The sequence below is a fragment of the Dermacentor silvarum genome, chromosome 4 (genome assembly GCF_013339745.2).
Source record: "Dermacentor silvarum isolate Dsil-2018 chromosome 4, BIME_Dsil_1.4, whole genome shotgun sequence".
Taxonomy (NCBI): Eukaryota; Metazoa; Arthropoda; class Arachnida; order Ixodida; family Ixodidae; genus Dermacentor; species Dermacentor silvarum.
In genome coordinates this window covers 94,571,666-94,597,265 of record NC_051157.2, presented here as the reverse complement: position 1 = coordinate 94,597,265, position 25,600 = coordinate 94,571,666, and the positions used below count along the sequence as shown (strand labels likewise).

The 25,600-nt window shown below is 47.6% G+C and overlaps 1 long non-coding RNA gene across 1 annotated transcript; it reads left to right on the top strand.

Moving 5' to 3' along the window:
• Nucleotides 1–1,957: 1,957 nt before the first annotated feature.
• Nucleotides 1,958–23,952, top strand: LOC125945191 (uncharacterized). Its single transcript, XR_007466685.1, has 3 exons — nt 1,958–2,138; nt 22,828–22,985; nt 23,849–23,952. It is a non-coding gene; the product is annotated as an uncharacterized LOC125945191 (long non-coding RNA).
• The last annotated feature ends 1,648 nt before the right edge of the window (nt 23,953–25,600 follow it).

Here is a 25,600-nt window from a genome sequence, read left to right as displayed (position 1 = left end):
ACATGGAATTTGGAACATTGTGTGTGTACGCACCAACAAAAGTGAATGACCGGCTGAGTTTCTTTCAAGAAATATTGCATTATATGAAAACAGACAGATGTTTGATAGCATTAGAAGATTTAAATTTCGTTCTGAACTCGTTCGCGTGATGGATACTGGGCTGACAAGAGCGTTGGGTTCCTGAAGGGGGTCATAGAAAGAGCAGTGTTGGTGCACATTGCATATTGCGAGGATGCAGCTAGGTAATAATCGGCATTATACTAATTTTAAAAGCAACAACCGTGCAAGGTTAGACAGAGCTTATCGTTCGTAAGAAATTACTGCACTGTGTGATGATTACAAGGTGATGAACATAGCATTTAGCGGCCATTGTTTAGTACCCTTCATGATAGAGAAAAAGATTACCGTAAGGCCTAGAATGAAGCGGGCAACATGGAAATTAAACGCGAAACTCTTAAAGGACGCTCAATTTCTAAAAAAAGGTGTACGAAGAGAAATTGCTTCATGAAATAGTCACTGTGAAAGCAGATGGGGTGAGCGAGGTTTAAGGACGCCGCAAAAATGAACGCCATACAGCGAGCAGTAGAAATACGTTTTGAAGAGCGCTAAGATGAAATTAACCTCAAAAAAATGCCGCAGGAATTGGTGGATACTGTAAGTGTGAGGCCAGGCACCTTTATGGAAGAAATAAGAGAAACAAAGAATAAAATTGAGGCTGTTGACGCGGGAAAATACCGTGGCGCACTTGTTCGCGCACGGACGGAAAAGGTCTTGGCCGATGAAATGCCATAAAAGCGTTCTTAGAGAGCTGATAAAGTATGTGAGGACGAACCAAGCAGTTGAGATTGAATACCAAAAGAAAATATCTAGAGATACAGAAGAAATCAATTATGCCTTTAAGGAATATTACTGAGAGCTGTTCAAGTGAAGAATACCGAGCAAGCCTGGTTATGAGAGCCCTTTTCTAACCATTATACCTAGATTCGACGCCGATGAAACTGAAAGATTATCGGTAGATATCACAGCAAAGGAGACTGAAATGGCCACAGAACACTTTAACTGTAGAAAATTGCCAGGACTGACGGCTTAACAGCAGCTTTCATTGCCATAATAATTATATGGACACTCCAAGCGGATTTCTGCTGTCGGCGTCGTCGCCGTGAGGTTCCGTATAAAGCCCAAGGGCGATAATATCGCTGCCGTTTGGCGTGCGAAATGACGTGCGACAGCTAGCTTTGCTGAGATAAGCAAACGGCAACATGTTTTCTGGGCGCGCGTGAGACCGCAGCCACGAGCGAAACGTGGCGAAACAGGCTTGACAAGTGAGTGCACTCTCCCCGCCGGTCAGACACATGCGAAACACAAGTCAAGCAGTCAAATCGAGCTGCGCTCCAGCTATCGTCAGCAGCCGCAAACATACCGAGATAACAGCGCTTCGTGGCGCTGGCGTCAGTCCAAGTCGGTTCATGCCACGCTGCGCAGCATTCGTGTTAAGCGTGCTGACGGCGCTACATAAAGTTGAGTTAAAAATGTGACTATGGCAGGGTGCTCAGAGTGATAGAAGTAATGCTGTCGTGCAGCCTCAGTCAACGACTCCTGCGTTTCACCGGCGCTAGGAAGTGTATTCATTCGTTTGGGTGTTCGGGGAAGCTTCTACCCTCTGTGAATCATGAATGAGACATTTAAAGCAGCAGAAAAAGTTGACATTAACATCGTTGTTGGCATCGTGCCGTTGTGGTTAATATCAAGCAGGGATAATTGTGATCATTAAAGTCTTGCAATTTAATTTTTTCATGGAAGCGGTGGGCGACGTAGGTGTGTTTAAAGAGTTGACGCAGTTTCGAAAGAAATATCGTAAGGCAACCGTTTTGAGAGAAGCGCGCACGCGAGCAAACTTATTGGACAAATGGCCTTTCACGTATGATTCCTCTACCCGTCCAGGCAGTGTTTATAAAAATGTGCCGCAAAGGATAGAAAATGGCATAAAATAGATCGCCAAGGGAGGAAACCGTAACGACCAAATGAAGATTTTAAAGGCAATTATTGTATTGGCTCTTTCTATTGTAGCGACACGATGTCACAAGGAAGTGAATATTTCCAGTTTGTCTGACCTTGCTAAGTTCCAAGACCCATGGAAGGTAAGGCATTTTTATTTACCAGTAGTATGTACTTTCTTGTGTATAGTATGTGCTTTGTAGTGCCGTGTGTGCTGTAGTATGAGCTGTATAGTGCTAATAGTGTATGCAGTATACTATGCGCTTTCTTTCGATAGTATGTACTTTCTTCATCATTGTGAGGGACATTGATCCAGTTGGGCTAAGAGGACTGGTGACTATCATATAGTATTTCTCCATCATCCTTACTCATCCTCTTTGACTTTTTGTTTTCCCGTTTACCTCAGTGTGGAGTAGCAGGCCAGAGTCACGCTCCTCCGGTCGACCTATCGTAATAAAATCACACGTTTTCAAAAATAATGCTTGTTATATAATATAATGTGGTACCTCTGAGTTCTATCGTTCTGACTAAACGTTTGTTCTGAGACGCACGAGAATGCAGACGCCTTTCCTTCTTTAATATTTTACACGGGATGTCCTCATCCCAATAAAAATTGGCAGACCCCTTTCATATGTGAAATTGATGATAGCGAAGCTTCCCTTCATGATTTCTAAAGTGTCTTCATTTCACGCCCCCTCTGTGTTGCTCAAGGCTTGTCGCTCACTGAACGCTCTCGTTGCACACACTCGGCTGTTTCTGATGCTGACTTCTTCACTTCTCTGTAGTCGACTTTATTGCAGGCACACGATTAGGTGTAGTGACGATTTATCACAGAGATCAAGGGAAACGAAAGCGCTCCGATCACCGGCCAAGCAGGAGCGGGCCGTGACCCTTCGACTTTTACAAGCTCGTGCGTAGCTTAACCTTGTGGTTGTTCACGCTATATGCCCTGAAAGGTATCCCAGTGCGGACTGCCCTGCCTGTGGACTAACGGCAACATTGAACCATGTGTTGTGGGAGTGTGAAGGCATCGGCTCCGCCTTCAGCGAGGATAGGTGGGCTAGACTTTTGGGCAGCCCCGAATTCAATGACCAAACCCTGGCCCCAGAGTGCCCGCGATTGGGCCGTCAAGCTCGGCTTGGCGGTCCCTATGTGGGACTAGCCGGGTGACACGGGGTCTCCCCTGTGTCTTCTCTGGACCTAAATAAAGTTATTTCACTCACTCACTTACCGGCCAAGCAGGGTGAGCGCGAGCACCAACAACAGTCGTCTTTTACGTCTTTTGCTGATGTTGGTATATATCACTACGATCACCCCCCGGTGAAAAAGGAGCCACTCTGGCGACCTAAGGAAACGGCGATACTGGAGATTCGCAGTGCGATTTCAGCTGTTCGACGTGAACCGTATCGCGGCCGCGGCTCCGTTGGTCCGTAGGTGGCTGGAAGGGCTCAATGACGTAGTTGACAGGGGACGTCTGATGTAGAACCCGGTAAGGACCGTCATACTTGGCAGCAGCTTGAGGAAAGGCCGGGAGCGGAGAAGGGAACGCGGAGCCATACGAATCTGCCAGGCGAATGCGACGGCGAAGAGGAGCTACGGTCATGACAGTCTTTCTGGATGGCCTGGACTTGCGAGGCAAGTGAGTGCGCGAGGTGGCATTCCTCAGCTTAGGTGGCTACTTCAGATAGTGTAGTGGTTTCGGAGGCATCAGAGCGATATGGCAGGATAGTGTCCATGAAGGTGGAAGGTTCACGGCCGTAAAGAAGGGAGAAAGGGTACATCATATTGAGTTTACCCTCTGACACCACGAGCGCACCGGTACGGCGCCTCACGAATTGCGCGCGCACAGATCCTCGATTCTCTTCGGGGCGATCGGTGGTTCGAGAGCATCTGTCGTTGCGGCTTCTCTTCGGCGATGGTGCTCGACATCGCGGTGGAGCGGTTTTACGTCATTTAAATAGTGTCCTCTGCAAGCGCAACTTGCGAAAAGTGAAGCCACGCAGCGAGGGAGCGAAGTCGTGGTGGACACCTCAGTTGAGCGGGGTATGCCTGAGGGTATGCGGGATGCGCAGGCGTTACCAGCGCGCGAGTGATCTATGCGCGAGCTCTTGCGGGAGCAGTATGCCAGCGCCTTTGCCGTTTATAAGGGTAACATCCGCCGGGCTACTAACGCCGCCGATCGGGCACTGTGCAACGATGCTGCGGCGAAGAATATCTTTGGCGAACCTTTTAAAGTCGCCTTCGAGGAACTTCCACCTGCCTCGCATCTCCCCCCACTTGAGGGCCCGGACGGCACATTCACTGTCTCGATTTTGAACTCCGATGCGCTGTTACTGCATTAACATGTTGCCGCGGACGACCCCAACGCAGACAGCAACTTCCATCGTAGCATTCCTGCTGTCGCAGCGAGTCCTTTATCCACCGATACCCAACGATCATCTGTTCACGACGACTGAAGTAGAGCACGCATTGCATCAGGGAAACGAGCGTGGGACGCTAGAGCTGGACGAGCTCACCGCCATGTTTGTGCGAAAGTTATATAATTTGTATCCCCACTTATTTCTACTCATCTTTCCCTGTGCTTGGAAGGTAGGCCGTGTCATCTTTATTCCAAAACCCGCCGTCCCCCTCATCTACCTTCCGCTTATCGACCCATAGTCATGAACGCAATATTGGGCAAGGTTTTGGAACGCTCACTAAATCCCCGATTTTATTATTTCTTAACTTCCCGTAGCCTCATACACGCACACCAATTCGGTTTTACGCACGCGCGGAGCGCCCCTCTGACCCTGCACGCCCTGAAGCAGCGGCTGTGCGCGCTAAAGGCCACGAAGACTCCGGCTGTCTTAATCTCTTTAGACGTCACCGGAGCTTTTAATAGCGTGTGACATGACGCGGTTCTCTTCTACCTACGCCAACACTAATGCTCTGCGAGCCTCTACCACCTGCTCAAGTCATAATGACAGGTCGCAAGGTGGTGTTTCGCGCGAACGCGGGCGAGGTATCGGCCCGTCCGTACATTGGCAGTCCGCAGGGCTCGCCGATTAGCCACCTGCTTTGTAATCTGGTAATTACTTCCTGCTCGACCTCCACGTCCCGCAGGGCGTGCACATTCAGGCGTATGTGGATGACGCTATCGTACTCCTTTCGGGATCATAGCACTTGCAACTGCAGGCTCTTGCAGAATCTGTAATCACCTTGGTTTTTAATTGCGCCCGTCAAAAACAAGGTCAAAATCAGTCAACAAAATTCATTTTTCGCCTTCAACAATGGACACATTGGCACATCCAAGCGCCGTCCGTCTATTACGTTAGACGGCGCCTTCTAAAACACAAGGACCAAAATGAACTCCTCTGTGTGGTCTTTCGTGACAAACGGAATTTCCACGCCCATGTTGATTACATGAAGACTAAATCCGAGGTATTGGTCGCGTGATTGATCGATTTGATTCGCATGCATCTCACGCTACATACCGTGATTATACGGGCGTTTATACAGGCAGGTTCTGTTGCCTGCGGTTGCATACGCGTCCGCCGTCTGGTGGCCCGCTTTCCCAACGGCGCACTTGACCACCCGAGTGCTGTCAGTGCAGCGCTCGATTCTGGTGGCGCAAGGTCTTGAAATGTTCGACACGAGCGCAGTTCTTGCCTCCAGGACTGCGACAATCAGTTTTCCGCTTGAGCGGGCTGGGGTCGATGGAGCATAGGGGGAAGTGAACAACAACGTGGGGATGTTGACCGGCGTGTGTCGAAGGCGCGCTGACCCGACGATAAAGAATCAGGCGCTGGACTAGATGAAACCGGGCGTGGTGGTGGCTCAGGATGAGCGTAGCCTTGAAAGTGGTCGCCATTACGTATGCGGAAGACGCGGCGATGGCAAAAGCGTGTTACATGGCCAGGAAGATGGCAGAAATAACAGATTAGCCTGTTGTCCGCAGTTCGCCAAGGGTTGGTCGGCATCGGGGTGGGAAGCAGAATAGAGAGCGGAGCCGGAAGTACAGGTGGCTGCGCCCCCTAAGAGGCGTTGGGTGGTTGCTCGGGATCCGTGGCGAATGAAGCTCGAGGTCTGGCTGTGATTTCAGCGAAGGTCAAAGGCGCGGAGACAGGCGGATGCAGTTGAGTATTAGGCATGAGGCATTAGGGACTGGGCAGCGTCTCAGAAACTTGCTATTGAGTTACCTGTCGAAGCACTGGGGCGAGCGATTGCGTAGGATCCGGAATGACGGGCACGAGGGACAACTGTCGTGCCACTTCCTCGCGAACAAACTGATGTATTTGCTGCAGCAAGGAAGTGTGGTCCCCGGAAACATTACCAGCACAGAGAGCCTAAATGCTTGCCGTGTCAAAAATAGAGCGCCGTGTGCAAATGCGCTGTTTCCGCAGCTCGTCGTAACTTTGACAGAGCTGAATGATGTCGGCGACCGTTTGAGGGCTTTTGGAAACGAGTATGTGTAAAGCGGCGTCCTCAATCCTCTTCATTATGTGCCTGATTTTTTTAACTTCCGACATGGCGGTGTTCGATGCGGCGGCGGAGGTCGACATCTTCAATGTAGGACGTAAAGTTTTCGCCTGATTGCTGCGCGCCACCACGCAAGCACAGCGGGTCGGCCGAATACCTCCGAGAAACTAGTCTTAAAAGACGACCAGTTGGCAATGTCAACTTCGTGGTTGCGAAACCATAGATGGGTCACATCGCTCAAGTCAAAGACAACGTTGTTTAGTTTGGGGGCGTCATGCCACTTGTTGTGCACCCTCACTCGACCGTAGGACAGCCAGTCCTCCATGTCGTGGTCGTCGGTGCCGTTGAATTTAACAGGGTCACGCTGTCTAGGAACGCCGGAACAAATGACAATCGAGGCTGAACTAGCCTCTTGTGCTGACGCGTCGGCAGGCATAGTAGAGGCTGGAGGTAGAGTCCGGGTACGGAGTTCCACGGTGAAGAGGAAAGCCAGCACCTCCACCAAATGCAGGCACACGTTTAGGTGTAGTTGCAATTTATCGCAGCGATCAAGGGAAACGAAAGCACTCCAACCAGCGGCCAAGCAGGGCGAGCATCAACAACACTCTTCTTTTACGTCTTTTGCTTGTGTTCCTATATAACACTGCAGCCGTTTTTGTTGCCGACTTATTTACTGCTCCTTAGCTCAACGCTCCTCGCTCACTGCGCGCTCTGGTCTAATTTCGTACTTCTTGCTTCTTTCTCCGCACTCCGCTTTTGTTGCCGGCTTCGCCACTTTTTGCCTCTTGTTCTAACCGTCTATTCGGGCACAGCCCCAGTGGCATAGTCGCCGAAGCTGTCTATTCGGAAACATACCAAATTGCACGTAACCAGTGGCCCAAGCTTTCCGTTCGGAAACCTACGCAATGACACATACCCTGTCGCTCCTACTCATTGCCCCAAGTTGTATATTCGGCAGCATACCCACTTGAACATGCCAAGTTGTGCTTTCCCGATGGCCAAATTTTCTATTGCTGCTTATAGCCAGTGGCAAACGCGCAGTGCTCAAATTCGTAAAATGGGAAAGACACGAGCTGCCAGCAGGAAGAGGCAGAGAAAGGTTGGCTTTAATATATGAATGTGATTCGAATTCTTTTTATGCCGCAAAGTCCGCCATGCACGGGCTTTGACACTAAATGACCCAGCGTGGAAAGCGGGAGCGAGGAACCCGGCGGCATACACGCCTCACACATCAGCTAATCCACCACTGAGCCACGCCAGCGCTTGCTAACTTGCAAGGGAAACATGCAGCCTATACACGATTCCTTGCGCGCGAGACGACACGTGGCATAAGGTGCGCGCCGCGTAGCCTCGATACGTGCACACTTTGCATTGCAGTTGCATATTATTACACCAGGTTGCACGCCATGTAGCAATTGCATAAGTAGCGGTACAAGGTAGATAGGGAAGGTTTGATGAAGAAAAAGAAGATGAGGTGATGTATATAAAAATGCTAGGACGAAAAACATGTATAGCATACCTGATTAAATCAAGCAGGCTAGGTGACTGTTTGTCACCGCCCCGTTTCCAAGGTGATGCTAATAAATCATCATCACCACCATCATCATCAGCATCGTATCGTGCCACTTGTAACGCGATGTGACATGCGCTCCGCATAGCGTCCCTACGTGGAAACTATGGATTGCAGTTGTGTTGTATTCCACCAGGCGTCACGGCCTGCAGCAGTTGCATCTAATTGTGCCACGTGTCAATATATGTAACATGTGCGCCGAGTAGTCTCGATGCCTGTTTTCCGACCTGTGGCATTTGCATGTTGCATGTAACTGGACGTGGTTAGCAATAGACCGATAATTTTCGACTAGCAATTTACTATCCTCCTTAAGTGTCGGCGTTATTTGGCTAAGTTATAGTGCTCAGAGAAAAATGCCGCATGAGAACACTGTATTTGGAGAGTGTACTAAAGGCTCCACAACAAAATTTACTGACTGTTTCAAGAGGAGCACGTAAATTTTTGCAATAGCAGATGATTGAATTATTATGTTGTTTTCATCATCAATAGCTAGTAGTGTTGTTGGCTGCGTCCTGTCCTTCATTGCAGAGCTTAGAACTTTACAGGTTTGAGTCATATTATTAGCGGCTTTCAACATATTCGAGTGATTGCAAGGAGCTTTCGAAATCTGTAAAAGGCAATAATCAAATTGCGAGACGTTTTTTTTTATAGATTTGGTATTTTGCAACTGAGTCTATTTTTTAAGGGCATAGCTTACGTTCCTAATGGAATTATTCTTATGATTTATAGATTGTAAACGACCTTGTGTGAGCCACGTCTTTTCCTTAAGCCTCTTCGGCTGCCAGATGCTACGTATAGTACGCTAACAAATGCTTCTAGTTTTTGTAAGCAGTATTGACTTCAGTAGGATGAGCAGGAGTTCGATTAAAGTGTTTGCATGGTGTATTATTGTAATTGGATCATCAGGTGCTCAATCTTCGAGAATTTTTGTGACGCAGTTAGACTTGGCGGTACTCGTGGGATAGAGAATGATTGAAGTGAACATTGTTCCGAATGATCCTGCTGCTAGAGGACTACGCTTGTTGCGCAGACAGACAGACAGACAGACAGACAGACAGACAGACAGACAGACAGACAGACAGACAGACAGACAGACAGACAGACAGAAGACAGACAGACAGACAGAAGACAGACAGAAACAGACAGACAGACAGACAGACAGACAGACAGACAGACAGACAGACAGACAGACAGACAGACAGACAGACAGACAGACAGACAGACAGACAGACAGACAGACAGACAGACAGACAGACAGACAGACAGACAGACAGACAGACAGACAGACAGACAGACAGACAGACAGACAGACAGACAGACAGACAGACAGACAGACAGACAGACAGACAGACAGACAGACAGACAGACAGACAGACAGACAGACAGACAGACAGACAGACAGACAGACAGACAGACAGACAGACAGACAGACAGACAGACAGACAGACAGACAGACAGACAGACAGACAGACAGACAGACAGACAGACAGACAGACAGACAGACAGACAGACAGACAGACAGACAGACAGACAGACAGACAGACAGACAGACAGACAGACAGACAGACAGACAGACAGACAGACAGACAGACAGACAGACAGACAGACAGACAGACAGACAGACAGACAGACAGACAGACAGACAGACAGACAGACAGACAGACAGACAGACAGACAGACAGACAGACAGACAGACAGACAGACAGACAGACAGACAGACAGACAGACAGACAGACAGACAGACAGACAGACAGACAGACAGACAGACAGACAGACAGACAGACAGACAGACAGACAGACAGACAGACAGACAGACAGACAGACAGACAGACAGACAGACAGACAGACAGACAGACAGACAGACAGACAGACAGACAGACAGACAGACAGACAGACAGACAGACAGACAGACAGACAGACAGACAGACAGACAGACAGACAGACAGACAGACAGACAGACAGACAGACAGACAGACAGACAGACAGACAGACAGACAGACAGACAGACAGACAGACAGACAGACAGACAGACAGACAGACAGACAGACAGACAGACAGACAGACAGACAGACAGACAGACAGACAGACAGACAGACAGACAGACAGACAGACAGACAGACAGACAGACAGACAGACAGACAGACAGACAGACAGACAGACAGACAGACAGACAGACGAGACAGACAGACAGACAGACAGACAGACAGACAGACAGACAGACAGACAGACAGACAGACAGACAGACAGACAGACAGACAGAAATACAGACAGACAGACAGACAGACAGACAGACATGACAGACAGACAGACAGACAACAGACACGACACGTGTCTAAAATCTTTTTCTTCCAAAAATGGGCGGGAGCCCAAAGACTCAACACAACATTGAAGTGTCCTTCGCTCGGCGAATATTAAGGCCACACGCAAAGAAAAGTATGTGGTTTGTTGTCTCGGAGTGTGACAGACGCTACAATCAGGGTCCCGTTCTCGTCCAATCTTGTGAAGGTATCGGCGAGTGTACCCCACACCGAGGCGTAATCGATGGATGATTGTTTCCTGGTCTCTCCTCCGCAGTCGAATGGGACGCCGGAATGATACACCAGCGTCAAGTCTATGGAGGTGCTCTTGCCAATGTTCGGGGTTGTTCCATTGTCGCGTCATAGAGGTTCTGATGGAGTTATGGAGCCGGGCGTTGATATCATACCGGGAAAAATGAAGTTTTATAATCTTCCCGTCAGTGTGTGCCATTTTTGCCTCCGCGTCAGACTGCTCATAGCTGGAAAGCTATTCCACAATGGCTAGGAATCCACTGCACTACAATGGCATGCCCGGATTGACACGCCTCAACAAGCAGAGCCATGATGTCGTAAATCACAGGACTATATGCCCTTCTGTGATTCATATAATTGCTTATGAGTTGCAGCGCCAGTTTTGAGTCACCGAACACTATCCGCTTATCGAGGCTTTGTTGCAGTATGCAACGGATTGCTTCTCGAACGCATGTAAGTCAGCTGCTGTAGACGATGTTCTGTGTCCTATCTTGAATCGTTGCGTTATCCCATTCTAGGTACCGTGTATGCTGCCACTGAAACAGGAAATTTTATTGTGCTTCTCAGTGTGATCGGGTCTGCTGGAACCCGTTGTTGGCATTGCAACGTGGTGTAAGTGTTGCAAGCTGCGCTATGCAACGCCCAGGGACGGCTGTAGGTCCGAGACGTGTTAAAAGAAATTATCATCACCATGAGTAATAAGATGAAAAAGTTCGCGCGCACTTCCGGTAAATGCTGTGCTACGATCGCCCAGCTTCGCTTTTTGAAGCGTTGCGCGGCCGAGTACAAGGTTAAGCAGTTTTTACTTGCGAAATTTTACATGAGTGGCGGACACCCCAATTTAACAATAACTGTCCATTATAGTGCTTCGGTTTTTCCCCTTCCTCTCCTTCTCTCGTCATCATCATCGACATCATTATCATCGTCCTTATAATCTCCACCACCGCTTCCGATTTAGGTCCATTGCAAAAGGAAGGGCACTCACCAGAGATCTTTAGTTCATGTGTTCTATACGTGCGCATGTTACATTTGCGGAACTGGTGCTTTTCAATGCTTAATTCACGCTCACTCCGCAGCAATCCCGAGATAAGCGTCAATTTTGAGACATCGCGTTCTATTTGGGCAGTGAAGCGTATTGGCGTTTCAAGCGTCAATTTGCCCCTATACCTTTTTGGTGACTGCGGGACGATACTACCCCGTACAGACGTGCATCTCTTGCTGACGTCGGGGCAAGATGTTATTTCTATGCAGCAATCAAACTCGACATTCCTACTTAGTAGATGTGGCTTAAGACCGACTTCCATTCTGCGACGCACGCTTGAAAATAATGAAACGGTAAGGAGTGAAGCTTAGTTTTTTTGGTGTTTTGGTGAATATTTAAAAATTTAGTATGTCTGCCATCGCGGTAGATTTTAAACCACAATTTATTATTCATTTCTGAATAATTTATTTCAATTATACTTGGAGGTACTCGTATATAAGACAACTCGTATTCTTGTAGTTGCGTCCTAACAGTTACTTAATTCCGTTCGCAACAAATTTAGTACATGTAGCGCAATTCATGGTCTATCAGTACCAAATGTTTGTATTTTTGGCGATGGAATCACCCAAGCTACAGTTTTATGCGCTTATTGTCTTAAAATGCAGTTATTCCTGAAAGAAAAATGAGTAGAGCGGAAACCATTCTTGATGGTATACTCTGCAAGGTTTGTCTTAGGAGTAATGTCAGTGATTATATTGTGAAGCAAGTATATGTCGCAGCACGCTCCATGGCACGGCTTGGGATTGGTGGAGGGGGAAGTTAGCTTATGCATGCGCGGTCGCTCACTCGTCTGCGGCCATCTGGAGAGTATGGACAGGCTTTCAATTCCCAAGCAAACCATAATAAAGCACTCGTTGGAACAAAGGATTGTCATCAAGTTTTGTATGAAACTCGGCAAGCCCGCAGTGGAAACCTTTCCTAGGATAAAGACGGCCTTTGGTGATGATTGTTTGTCGGAACGTCAAGTACACCGGTGGCACAAAGCCTTTTTAGAAGATAGTGAAGAGGTCAGCGATGAAGCGTGCGCTGAACGGCCATCAACGACCATCACCAATGAAAATGTGACGTGTGTCAGATATATTTTGAACTCAGACCGTCGTTTGAGTGTCCGTTTAGTGGCACATAACTAAACATTCCAAAACGCACAGTTCACGAGATTTTGACGAATAATTTGCAGATGCGAAAAGTGTGCGCCATGATTGTGCCCAAAGGGTTAACGGGAGACTAAAAAAAAGCGCTTAACCTTGCACTCGGCCGCGCAACGCTTGAAACAGCGAAGCTGGGTGATCGTAGCCCAGCATTTTCCGGAAGTGCGCGCGAACTTTTCATCCTATTACTCATGATGATGATAATTTCTTTTCGCGTGCCTCGGACTTATGGCCGTCACTGCGCGTTGCTTAGCGCAGCTTGCAACACCGACGCCACGTTCCACCGCGTTGCAATGCCGACAACGCGTTCCAGCAGACCGGCTCCGTGATCAATGCGTCTCTCTCTCTCACTCACTCGCTCTCACATCGGCCAAAACCTTTTCTTCACCTCGCAGAGCACGAGCGTGCGAACGCGCCAGCTGTGGACCAAGACGACTACGCTCGAACGCAATCATATGCATAACATGCATAAGTGCATGTTCTGCAAACCGTGGCTGTATAGCCTAGTGGTTACGGCGCTCGCCTTGTTCGAATCCTGCCTCGGCAAGAAAGTTTATTTTCTTCTATTTCTTGATATGAACCAGAAAGAACGCGTTGGAGGCTAGCCGCCCGATATTAATCGGCCAGCTTCGCTGTGTCTTGAGGTTTGCGCGGCCTACTGCAAGTTTTCGCCTTATTTAGGGGCGAATTAAGCTCCTTACGCCGTGGGTCAGTCTCTCCTCCGTAGTAGCCACCTCGTCTAGTTCGTGAAGTGATCATTAGATGGCGTTGGTGGCGCTCGCTCCATAGAGATACATGCTAAAGACTAGTGTGATGGGATGTCACTAGATGGCGCTAGCGCAGCATAGTTGACGCATTAAAATACGGGATGGCGCTGCGCCGCTCGCTCCATTCTAATGTAAGTAACTCGGGCCAGGTGATATTAGTAGGAGATATGAACGCGCACATGGACGATTTAGACGGATATACTGATTACAACGGCTCTCTAGTGCTGTATTTGTGTGATGAACAGAACCTTATAGTAGTTAACAGGGAGAATAAGTGTCATGGACAGGTAACGTGGCAATGCGGAAACAGGCAGTCATGTATCGACTACGCCTTAGTCTCAGAAATGGTCTACGAACAACTAGACCAAATGATAATAGACGAAAATGGAAAAAATAGCCTGGGAAGCGATCATAGACGTTTAGCATTAAAGTTTGGGCGAGATACCAGCGCAGAACATGAACCAATAGCCTCAGAGTTTTTAAAAATGAATGACGAGCAAATAACAGAGATCGCAAACAACATAGAGAAGAAAATTGAGGCTTTTCCTACAGCAGTCTGGGAATATAAGGAACTGGTGGAGGTTATGCAGCATGAAATAAGGCGGACACGGCAAAACAATTGTTGGATTGGAAAGAGGAAACCACGTAAGTGGCGGAACAAGGAAATTAAACAAGCTATAGAAGAGCGTAAAGAGGCATCTAGGATTCATCGAGAAGCCAAAAAGTTGGGATTACAAGAAGAAGAGGTGCTCCTTAGATGGAATACATACCGAGAAAAGAAAAGGGTTGCGAGTGAGCTCGTGCAAGAGAAAATTAAATGCGCAAGTGAACGTTGGGTGCATAACATTCACAAAAGAGACAAAGGCGCCCCAAAAAGATTCTGGAACCATATAAAAGCACTCGGAGCTCCAACTAGAAACTCGCAAACGGCTATAAGGGATGAAGACGGTAACATCTATGAAGGCGATGATGCGCTGCGGTACATCGCAGACGTTATCAGGCATAACTTCGGCACGAGAAAAAGCGTAGTTCAGACAACAGATCCAGCAACGTCAGAGAGGCCTGAGAGATCAAAATTTAGCATAGAAAGCTTTTATTGGAAAAAGGCAGCATAAAATGTCCCTAACAACACGGCAGCAGGACCCGATGAAATCCCAATACAGCTAATCAAATACCTCGCTCCAAAAAGCAAGGCACTGCTGACTAATGCCATAGAGCAAGTGATTAGAACAAAGAATATTCCCGTTGGATGGCGTGAAAGCAAGATGAATCTCATCTACAAAGGCAAAGGAGATAAGGATAAGACGAGCTCGTACAGGCCAGTTACAGTAACGTCGGTGATATATAGAATGGCAATGCAAGCCATAAAATTAGAACTGTCGAAGTGGGTGGAGGAAAACGATGTATTGGGGGAACTACAGAATGGGTTCAGGCCAGGCAGACGTTTAGAAGACAATATGTTTGTACTAACTCACTGCACAGAAATTTCAGTAGCTCAGAAAAGACCTTTATGGGTAGCATTTCTAGATATTAAAGGAGCTTATGACAACGTAGACAGGGAATTGTTGTGGGATATTCTTCAATACGAAGGCATAGATGACGATTTCGTGGAGCTGCTGAGGGAGATATATCGAGACAACCAAGTACAAGTGGCATGGGAAGGCCGAAAAGGAAATGAAATGGTGGGAATTCACCAAGGATTGAAGCAAGGATGCCCTCTGTCACCATTGTTGTTCACGCTTTACGTCAAGGGCATAGAAAGACGACTGGAAAACAGCGAATTAGGTTTTGATTTATCCTACATGCGTAATGGACAAATGGTGCAACAGAAGGTCCCTGGACTGATGTACGCAGACGACATTGTGCTACTAGCGGACAATAAAAAAGATTTACAGATACTTGCGAATATCTGTGGGAATGCAGCGACAAATCTAGGCCTTAAGTTTAGCAAAGAGAAATCAGGGATTATGATCTTTAATGAACACACTTCGTGTTGTCAATTCAACAGCAAGTAATCCCCATAGTGAAGCAATATAAGTACCTCGGCGTACACATAAACGAAGGAAAGAATTACTCAAGCAACCACCAAGATAATCTGAAAATAAAGGGGAAGCGGAATGCAGCAATAATGAAACACAGAGCACTGTGGGGCCACAATAAGTATGACGTGGTGCGTGGAATCTGGAAAGGAGTAATGGTGCCAGCGCTAACATTCGCAAATGCCATTATATGCTTAAAATCGGATATATTGGCGGGTTTGGAAGTTAACCAAAGATCAGTAGGCCGGTTGGCTTTGGGAGCACACGGTAATACGACAAATGAGGCAGTGCAGGGTGACATGGGTTGGGCCTCTTTTGAGGTCAAAGAAGCACAAAGCAAAATTAGTTTTGAAGAAAGGCTCAGGAACATGGATGAAAATAAATGGGCGGCTAAAGTGCACAAGTATCTCTACATGAAAAGCGTGGACACAGAATGGAGGAAGAGGTCAAGGAAGTTGGCAACCAAGTACAGGATAATCGAAACTGTAAATAGACAACCAGGGGTCATCAGAAAGAAAGTGAGAGAAATAGAGACCGTGAATTGGATGCAAAGAATGGAAACGAAAAGGACAATGGAGATTTACAAGAATGAGAAGAAAGAAATTAGAAGGGAAAATCTGTACGATAGCACGAAGGGCAGTGCCTTGCTATTTGAGGCTCGAGCCGGTTGCCTAAGGACGAAAACATATCGGAACAAATATTCGGAACTAGATGAAACATGTGTATGCTGCAGTAAAGATTCAGAGACCACTCAGCACATCCTAATGGAATGCGACGGGATCCACCCAGCGAGAACCGTAGGTAACGTGCAACTCCCAGAAGCGCTTGGGTTTAAAATGGAAGGAAACATAAACAGATCAGCCGGAGAGATCAGCAAGAGACGATTAGAGTACTGGTGGAAAAAAAAAAGCAGGGAAAAAATGGATACGACCTGATCTCTTAAAATCATAGGCAGCGGTACAAGGTAAATTTTTGAAAAAGGAAAATAATGAGAGGTATACAAAAATTCCAGATAAAGAACATGTATAGTATACCTGATTAAATGAAGCAGGCTAGGTGACTATTTGTCGCCGCCCCGTTTCAAAGGGGATGCCAATAAATCATCATCATCATTCAGATGTATGGGAGCGCATAGCGTGATGAACGATCACTAGATCATTGGATGGAGGCGATCGTTCGAGATGTTTCGATGCAGTGCGATGGGAGACCGCTAGGGGTGAGAGCTATAAAATGCGCTCGCTCTTGGCGCGCTTCCTCTTTCGCTCGGAGTCGCTGCGCCATATGGAAGACAAGGCGGCGGAGCGGAGGGCACGGAAAACGGCTGCAGCGCGCGCTCGCAGACAGAACCCGGAGGTGAGAGCCCGCGAAGCCGAAGCTGCACGGAGGCGCCGAGAAACGGATCCAGACGTTCGAGCCCGCGAAGCAGAAGGTGCACGGCGACGCCGAGAAGCGGATCCAAAAACTGTGAGAGCCCGAGAAGCGGCGAGGAAACGCGCGTACAGGCGGGCGGATCCCGAGGCTGCGCGAGCGCGGGAAGCTGCTGCCAGGCGCCTCAAGCGAGCTCTGCCCGAAGGCGGAGATGCGCGTTTCAAGCGCGACTTTCTAGACAACAGTTTCGGCCACAGCTGCAATGTCTGCGACAGATTGTGGTTTGCCAACAACCTCGTACGTACTCTGCCTTACCGAGACCTGGAATGCGAAACGACCGTTCATTAAAGGTTTCGTTCCCGTCGTTTGTACCCGAATACCGTCGTTTGTACCGAAGTACAAGAATGCACCGTTCATACTGGTTGGTGATTTTAACGTGGATATCGCAGACAGGAACAAACAATAATTGGCTTATACAACACATGGCTTACAGATATGCTCTCATGTGCACATCCTTTGACTACTTGAAACCCACGACCACCCGAGGGACGTGCATATACATTGCATTTACAAACGTCCAACTGCAACCCATACAAGAACCGCTCTCCTTGCATTTCACGGACCATAAAGCCGTCATTTGGAAGGGACAACGGAAGCCAAACCTCATCTAAGAAAATGAATAAAAGTTCTTATATAACCTCACACACTGGTTCTCACGTCTTTCATGATGATGTAATGGGGGAATTTTCACGGAAGAGTCCTGAACCTCCGGAGCTTCGCCCACTCATCATCATTCACCCCGTGAATATGCTGCGAAATTTTTTTGACAATGTCATCACAGGTGACGAATCTCGGGTGTTTGAATACGACCCGACACAAAAAGGCAAAATGCCGAGTAGCACACCTCCTCCGCTCGCACCAAGAAGGACAGAATAAGCAAGTCGAAGGCCAAGCTCATGCTCATTGTGTTCGTTGACATCAGGCAGCTCGTCCACCATGAACTTGTACCTCATGGCATAACCACAAACGCCAAATTCTACGTGGAAGTGCTCAAGGGACTCAAACGAAGGTTTCATCGGGTCCTGCCTGACATCGCGGGCGATTGCAATCTGCACCACGACAACGCGCCAGCCCACACTGCCTTCCTCTTGAACCGCTTCCTGGTCGATTTAAAGGGGTTAACGGTACCCCATCCGCCATACAGTGCTGACGTGGCTCCCCCAGACGTTTTTTTTTTTGTTTCCGCGCTTGAAAACTCTTTAGGGACAGTTGACGAAGGCAAAGAGGCTTGCACCAAGGCTCTAACAGACATTCAGGAGGGGGCCTAGCGTGACGCGTTCGATGCCTGGAAGTCTCTCCGGAAGCAATGTATGTATGCAGGAGGAGCCTATTTTGAAACATTTTATTGTGTTGTACTGATCTGATCAATAATTTTTTAACCGACTCACTGACATTACTTTCGAATGTACGCTGTATGTCATGCGTAGCACTTTTTAAAGGCAAAGACGACGCAAATGTGTGCAAAGAGTGGCGACAATGGCATCATTACGATGATGCGACGGCTACTACAATACGACCATGGGATGAAAATGATGAAGTGACGACGATGGTATGATGAAGGCAGCCTGACGGCCATGATATAACGCTGATGTCGCGACGACTGCACGATGACCATGAGATGACGACGCTGCAGTAACGACACGGGCGTGATGGCGAGAATGGGACGACGACGGTATGACCACGACGGGATGGCGAAGCTGGAGTGAAGCCGATGGAATGACTATCTTAAAATGATTACAATGGTATGAAGGCGACTGTATGGCGATGACGACGTGTAGATGATGGCATGATGACAAATTAATGGCGAAGGTGGAATCACGAAGACGGCATCAAGAAAAGGTATGACGACAATGGGTTGATGAAATTGTAATCACTACGACAAAAAATTGGAGGACGCTGAAGCTTCGCCTTTAAGAGTGGAACGCGATAGCGTTATCGGGCGCCGTTCGCACCGCATTTTTCTTTATGAGTAGGCTTCACTGCAACGCACTACGTGAGAAAGCCAGCTTACAAAGAACAAGCTTACACCGATCCCCTTGAAGTCGGCTTCACTTTTAAACACAGATGCATTGCTGGGAAGACATTTTTACAGGGGCATTATAAGCCGTCTTATATCAAAATGTAAATGCTCTAGGACCTTTTTCATTATTTTATTAATTGTTTGCGGTTGGCCCGAGGCGCGCGCGTGTCCAAAATTTGGAGGACGCTTTAGTATTCAAAGATCCCTGAATGCCTGTGAGGCTTTCCGGCAGCTGCAGCTTTCTTTTCTTTTTTTCCACCTTCGCCTCTGCGCGCCGCTACCGTATTACGCTGCCATGGAGGCGAGCGCCATCTGGATGGGGCCTTCGCAAGCAACCTACCCGAGCGCGCCGCTGTTGTTATGGTAGAAATGCTGGAAAAGGGCTTTTTTATTTGAGCTTACTCGTAACAGAATTACTGTTTTCTCGTACATTCAAATTACAATCCGACGCTATCGTCTCTGTAGGTTGTAGTTAAGTCGACCTTTACGATTTTTCTGACGGATTTTACTTTGAGAAATTCAATTTTTGTTCACTAACGCCTTGCGCCACGTGGAGAGCCTGTACGGTCGGCGTGGTTCGGGGTGAATTACTCCGCCACGAACGCTGATGCCCACGCCGACGCTGGATTTACTGCTACACGGGGACCTTAACAGTGTCGTGTTAAAAATCACGATCGAACGACCCTGAGGGCATGATGGCGACTGTGATGACGACGACGCCATGGCCAGATTGTCATGACGAGGACGGCATAACAACGACGGCATGTTGCTGTTGGGTCTCACTTCCGTGTTCAGGTGCATCACTTGCCACCGCAGGCCGCCTTATTTCGCATTATATCCGGTACTGGCCAATCAGGTAGCCTTAATATACACTATATTCGGTGTTTGTTTACATTATAACTGTTATTGGCCAATCGAGCTACCTACGGCGAAGCTGTATAGCTCTACATCCCAATGGGTCCGTCGTCTCCGTCAAGGCCGATTCACACTAGGCCGACACGGTGCACCGATTTTAGTCTGCCGACTATTGCATGGCGACAGCATTTTCATTTCTTTAAACCGTTGGCCACAGCATTTTCCGTCCTGTAAACTGCTCGCGTCATCAGTCGGCCGACCAATGTCGTTCTCGTGTCGGCGTAGTATGAATCAGCTTTAAGCAAACACTCGCCGCTGGGTTCCTTGCAGCACCAGCAGATGGCGCTCGCCTCCGCACATTTACGGCAGCGGTGGTGCTGGCCTGCGGGGAAAGAAAAAACAACCAGAAAGCTCGCCTTCGCGCATAGCGTTCGGCGCAAGCGTTTTCCGTAAAGATTACGCTTGCATTAGATGCAGTTGCTTGGAAGCGGCAACTGTAGCAGACGAAGCAGGGAATGACGCAACTATACTTTCGTATGCAAAACAAGCAACTGATTTGTGTTGTGACCGTGCTATGGGAAGGTCACGTATAGTGAGGACTTATGAAGAGCAGCGTGTGGTGAAAGCGTTGTTAAGTGCATTTCTCATCTCTCGGGTACACTCTTTGTAGGTGTACGAAGTAGCGGTGCAAGCGAAGTCGCAAGCCGTTGAAACGTCTTGGGCTACTAATTAGGTAAAGTGCATCTGAATGTCGCCATGTGAACAATTTCAACTACGTCGTAATTGGTAATCGTTCTAGTTGTTGTTTACAGCTTCGCTGTCCTGTATCTTGGAACGTCTTGGATATTCCGTACGGATGACCAGCGCACTGACAAAAATCCTCAACATGAATACAAGAAACTATGCACGTCTCACCGATTCCCAGGAACATGCATCCAATCTTTTACATCGGACTGCGACAAGCCCGAGCGCAGGCACTCGCAAGAAAGTATGAAAACCACCCCAACGTCTTGTACGTAGAGGTGGCCAACACGGAAAGAAGCACCGCATTCGTCACCAACGTAGTCGACAATCACGGGACAGAAATAAATGTGTCGTCGGTTTCCAGAGCAAGCGCTGCGGAGGCAGAGGAACTAGCGATAGCGATAGCGACAGCGACGAGACCGCACTGGGATTACGCCATAGTTCTGACGTACTCTCAGACGGCATGCAGAAATTACTCCAGGGCCAAAATTTCCGAGCGCCGCACATCTCATTCCGAGTGGAGCGCACCAGCTCCCACCATACATACAAATCGTGTGGACTTCGGGGCATGAGTCCTTACGCGGCAATCAGCAGGCACACGCCTACGCCCGAGCGCATGCACACCGGGAGCCGCGAGAGGGCCTAGCTCGCCGAGCAGTTCCATCCCGAGCCCATATCAGTAACCTACACGCACATCCTACAACACTATCGCCTTTCACGAAGAACGCTACCTCCACCGCATAATGCTCCGACGCGAGAGGACGACGTAATATGGCGAACACTCCAAACACATATCCACATTTTAGTCTTTACCACGCCATACACCCTGCGCTGTATTCCTATAAATGTCCACATTGTGATCAATGCGCAACATTTCACCACATGGTATGGGCTTGCGCAAACACACCACAGCTAACACCCATAACACACCCCACCACACGGCAATGGGAGGCAGCCCTGTCCAGCTGCGACTCGACGGACCAACTCAACCTGGTCAGCCAAGCGAGAAGGGCAGCTAAGGCCTCTGGACTCCTGGACTGAGGGGACCACCCACTGCAGAGCGGAAGAGCTACCCACGCTCGTGTGCTCTTTACCATGAAGTTTATTCTCTCTCTCTCTCTCCAATCACCTTCACAGCGTGGATCGGTGATCGTTCTTTTTTTTTTTTTGTGCACTATGTCTGGTGGCATTTCGAGCAGCACTTTCTCCGGGATAGGCTCACATTTTTCGAAAACAAGATTGGCGCGTCCTTGAGCGTGACCTTTCTCTGACCTTGGTTCCGACTAGCCAAAAAATGCTTCACATTTAAAACAATAAATGATGGGAGCACGTCGTATTGACTACGCAATGCATTGAGATCAGACAAACCGTTAATAATGTTACGTTATGCACTTTCTGTCCCTATTTTTATAACTTCGCCCTGCTTTTATCGATTTTTACTAGAAGCACCTTCGTTCAAATCTTTTCATGATGTTACTTAGTCATTAACAAGAAGCTTTGTCGGTGTATTCTGGTGACTATTTAGTTCGTGTGAAGATTATGGTAAAAAATTTTACGGCGCCAATTTAAATGTGACAGACCGAGTAAGACGGGACTACCGCATCGGCCTGTGTCCTGTATATCTGGCTCTGTCCCGTCTAAATATGCGTCATAAAATTGTTTCATAATATATGTAACCTACTAGCCCATCTTGCTTGTTGATATGAAGAGTTGCTCATGTTTTCAACTGAGTAGAAATTCTATCAGTAGGATGTATTCGATCCATGCTGACTTGCTCGGATATTTGCAGGCAACCTAATTTCTTTTCACCAAATAAGACATCAGACCAAAAAGTTACGAAACAAAACGCCCATCATAATATATTTCGCATTATCTTTGGCTTTTTCTTCACAAGATCAGTTTTCCATCTCCCGGAAACTGCTTTTACGATCAATTCAAGCATAAAAACGTTTTGTGAATGTGGACGCTTTTTTATTTTCCTGCCAGCAACGTGCCGCTATGTAGATATGAATCAATTCGCTAATTTGCCATGACGCGTTGAGGAGACTGTATTAATTAGCTGAATAGAGGATCCATTTTTTCAAATGAGAAGGACGTGCTAACTTGCACAGCGGACGCGCTCTACATACCTTTGTTGATAGCAACTTGCATCTATAACACGAGACACCTGTTCTCCCCGCCCATTTCCTCCTCTCTGCTTATTTTGTTTCAGATTATCAACAATACAATGGATGTTTACCTCGCACGCGTCTCGGGTGTTCCCATGGAAAGAGCAAAACATTTTCACTGCGTGCGCTCCTCATACCAAGGATATGAACCCCAAAATCAAACCGTATATCGTTCTGTCAAATTCGAGTACAGCAACGACAGGTGAGCGGATCGGTATTCATCGCGGTATTATTGCTTGAAGGTGCGTCGCTAGCGACGTTGCATGAAATGGCGCTTCTATTACCGTTAAATAGGTGCCTAATAAAGAGCACAAAAATACAAATTTGCACTCTGCTAAACAAAAGTTGAACAATTAAGCATAACACGCTGTCTTTAAGAGAGATAGGGGTATATAACGTGTGTCCCAGCTGACGTTAGTCAAGCTGCTCAACGAATAGCACGATTTAAAACACCCGGTGCAAGGTACAGTCATAGAACTTACGGGGTTCTGTCATCAGACGTGTGGCAACCGGATACCGTAAGCTTTATAATTGTACCTTGCACTGTGTGTTTTTAAATTGTGTTATTCATTGAGCAGGTTAGCTAACGTTAGCTGAGATGTCCTGTGAGTGTGCATACAGTCGACAAGTAACCACGAATGACTTGCATATTGACAAAGAAACTTGTGGGAGGATATAGATTGTATGCTAATACGGCTGGCGCGCACTATAATGCAACAATATTACCGATGTATTTGAAAATTACCTCATCAGTGTGTTCGACCTTGACTACTTAATTAAGCGCTGGAATTTGGAGCAGAACGATAATACCCGAGTTGTAGCGAACGATCATGCAGTGTGAGTTGGAAAGAGAAATAAAGCAGTTATTTGTTCGTTTCCTGACCGAACATAGCGTACCTTATGGAAAGCTGATGATGGTCATATTAAATGCAAATATTTTCAAACGTAAGGGGAGCACACTAAATATATCCGAGATAGTGATGCCAAAAGTACGTTCCATTACGTTAACATATCTAGCACATTGAAAACAATTGTCACTTACTTGTTTTTCTACTTTCTTTTCAGCGAAACTTGGAACAGGTAATATGCACGGAGTTTGGGGCTGTCGCTTTTCAAAACAATGCCATTTGAGTTTTGCTGAATGCAACAGTTATTTTTTCCCTCTGAGAAGCCCGCAATATTATCGCAGGTGTAACTCATCCGCACATGGTAAGGGATATCTATTTAGGTTTGTTCATACACCGTCCATGCAGTTAGGTGTAATGTGTGATTTACTCCCGAGGCCTAGGTGTCGTGAAAATTTGGCCGCAAAGTTTAGTAGTACGTACTGACAATAAGGTGGACATGAAAGCTGTGACTCTGGCTACTATTCACACATGCACAAAAAATAATCGGGGAGGGAGCAATGCGTAACATGTTTTGGCAAAGCCACAGTACCCCTCCCCTCCTACCCCCTTCTTCTTTCTTATTGCGATTAGCATTCTGAGACTACTTCAGCTACTTTGTGTCGATATATTCATCTAGCATCTTTACGCAACTTTCTATTTAATATTGTTATGCAGAACCCACACACATCTTGAAATATATGTGAAGCGAAGCATTCGTGAAGCGAATAACAAATTGCTTTAAATTTGCCTATCCCATTTCCTGTGTTTTTGGCGTAAACACCGTACAGAAAACCAGCGCGTGGGCATGTGCTCTCGCGCACCCGTACTGCGCATCGTGACACACGCAGCGCTGCGTGTCAACTCGTTGACACGCAGGAGTTTGTCATCGCTGGCGCGTAATGACAGGGAACGATGGTGTGGCTTGTGGAGCCAGGTAAGTAGCATGGGCGCCGTGTAACGTTCGTGTGCTTTGTCGGTCCCGGAGCGACGGCGTTATTTCAATTAATCTTGGATAAGGACACGCCTGGCTAACGTTTGAAGAACATGTCATTTCAAACACCAACGCTAGCTTTCTTAATTATTGAGTGAAGCGAAAACTGTCCATGGTGCACACCGCACGCACGTTTTCATGAGCTGAGGAGAGGGATCGAATGCGTGACTTCTCGCTTCCGTTGCCTCTTCGTCTTCACAACCACTATCACTCTTCTCTGCGGTGCGTGCTGACGAAACAGAACATTGTCGATAGGCAGTGAGTTTGGCGAACACCCGTCGAAGAGAGGCCCACCAGGGAGACCGGAATGGTGCTAACGAGTACTCTGACGTCAACAACCGCCTCACGCAAGAAGAACTGAAAGAATGCTGTCACTAATGTACCGAGAAAGAAGGTCAACGCTACAGAAGGCCACAGAGACGAAACATCCCCTACAAGAAATTAGTGTGGTGAGCGCCCGTAGTAAATATAAACAACCATATCCTAAATAGGGGTATTCGAATAGCGCGAATTTGGAATCAAATACGAATGTTCGAGAAATACGGCTAGCCAATACGAAATCGAATAGCGAACACTTTAATTCTGCAGCAACATGAAATGTGATGTTTGCGTAGAGTGCACTTGGTAAAAACCCACATCCAGCTTATGTGACTACCCCACAAGACGCGGGGACGGAAGGAGCCGGCGTACAAGCTAGCTCTCGAAGTTTTCAGTTGAACGTCTCCCTAATCATCCGATACACTGCCGCTCACACAGCACCCATCTAGGTAGCTGCGGCAAAGGCCACCCTTTCGAAGAATTATCCACCGGCGCTTGTATTCTCCGTTCCAACTGTGTCCGTCTGTGCCCTGTCTCTGCTCCGTCGAGGCGCACTCGTGACATGGCGTCGTAGCCAATAGTAGTGTACTAGATTGGGGGAGTGGGTCCAACGAGGGCTCT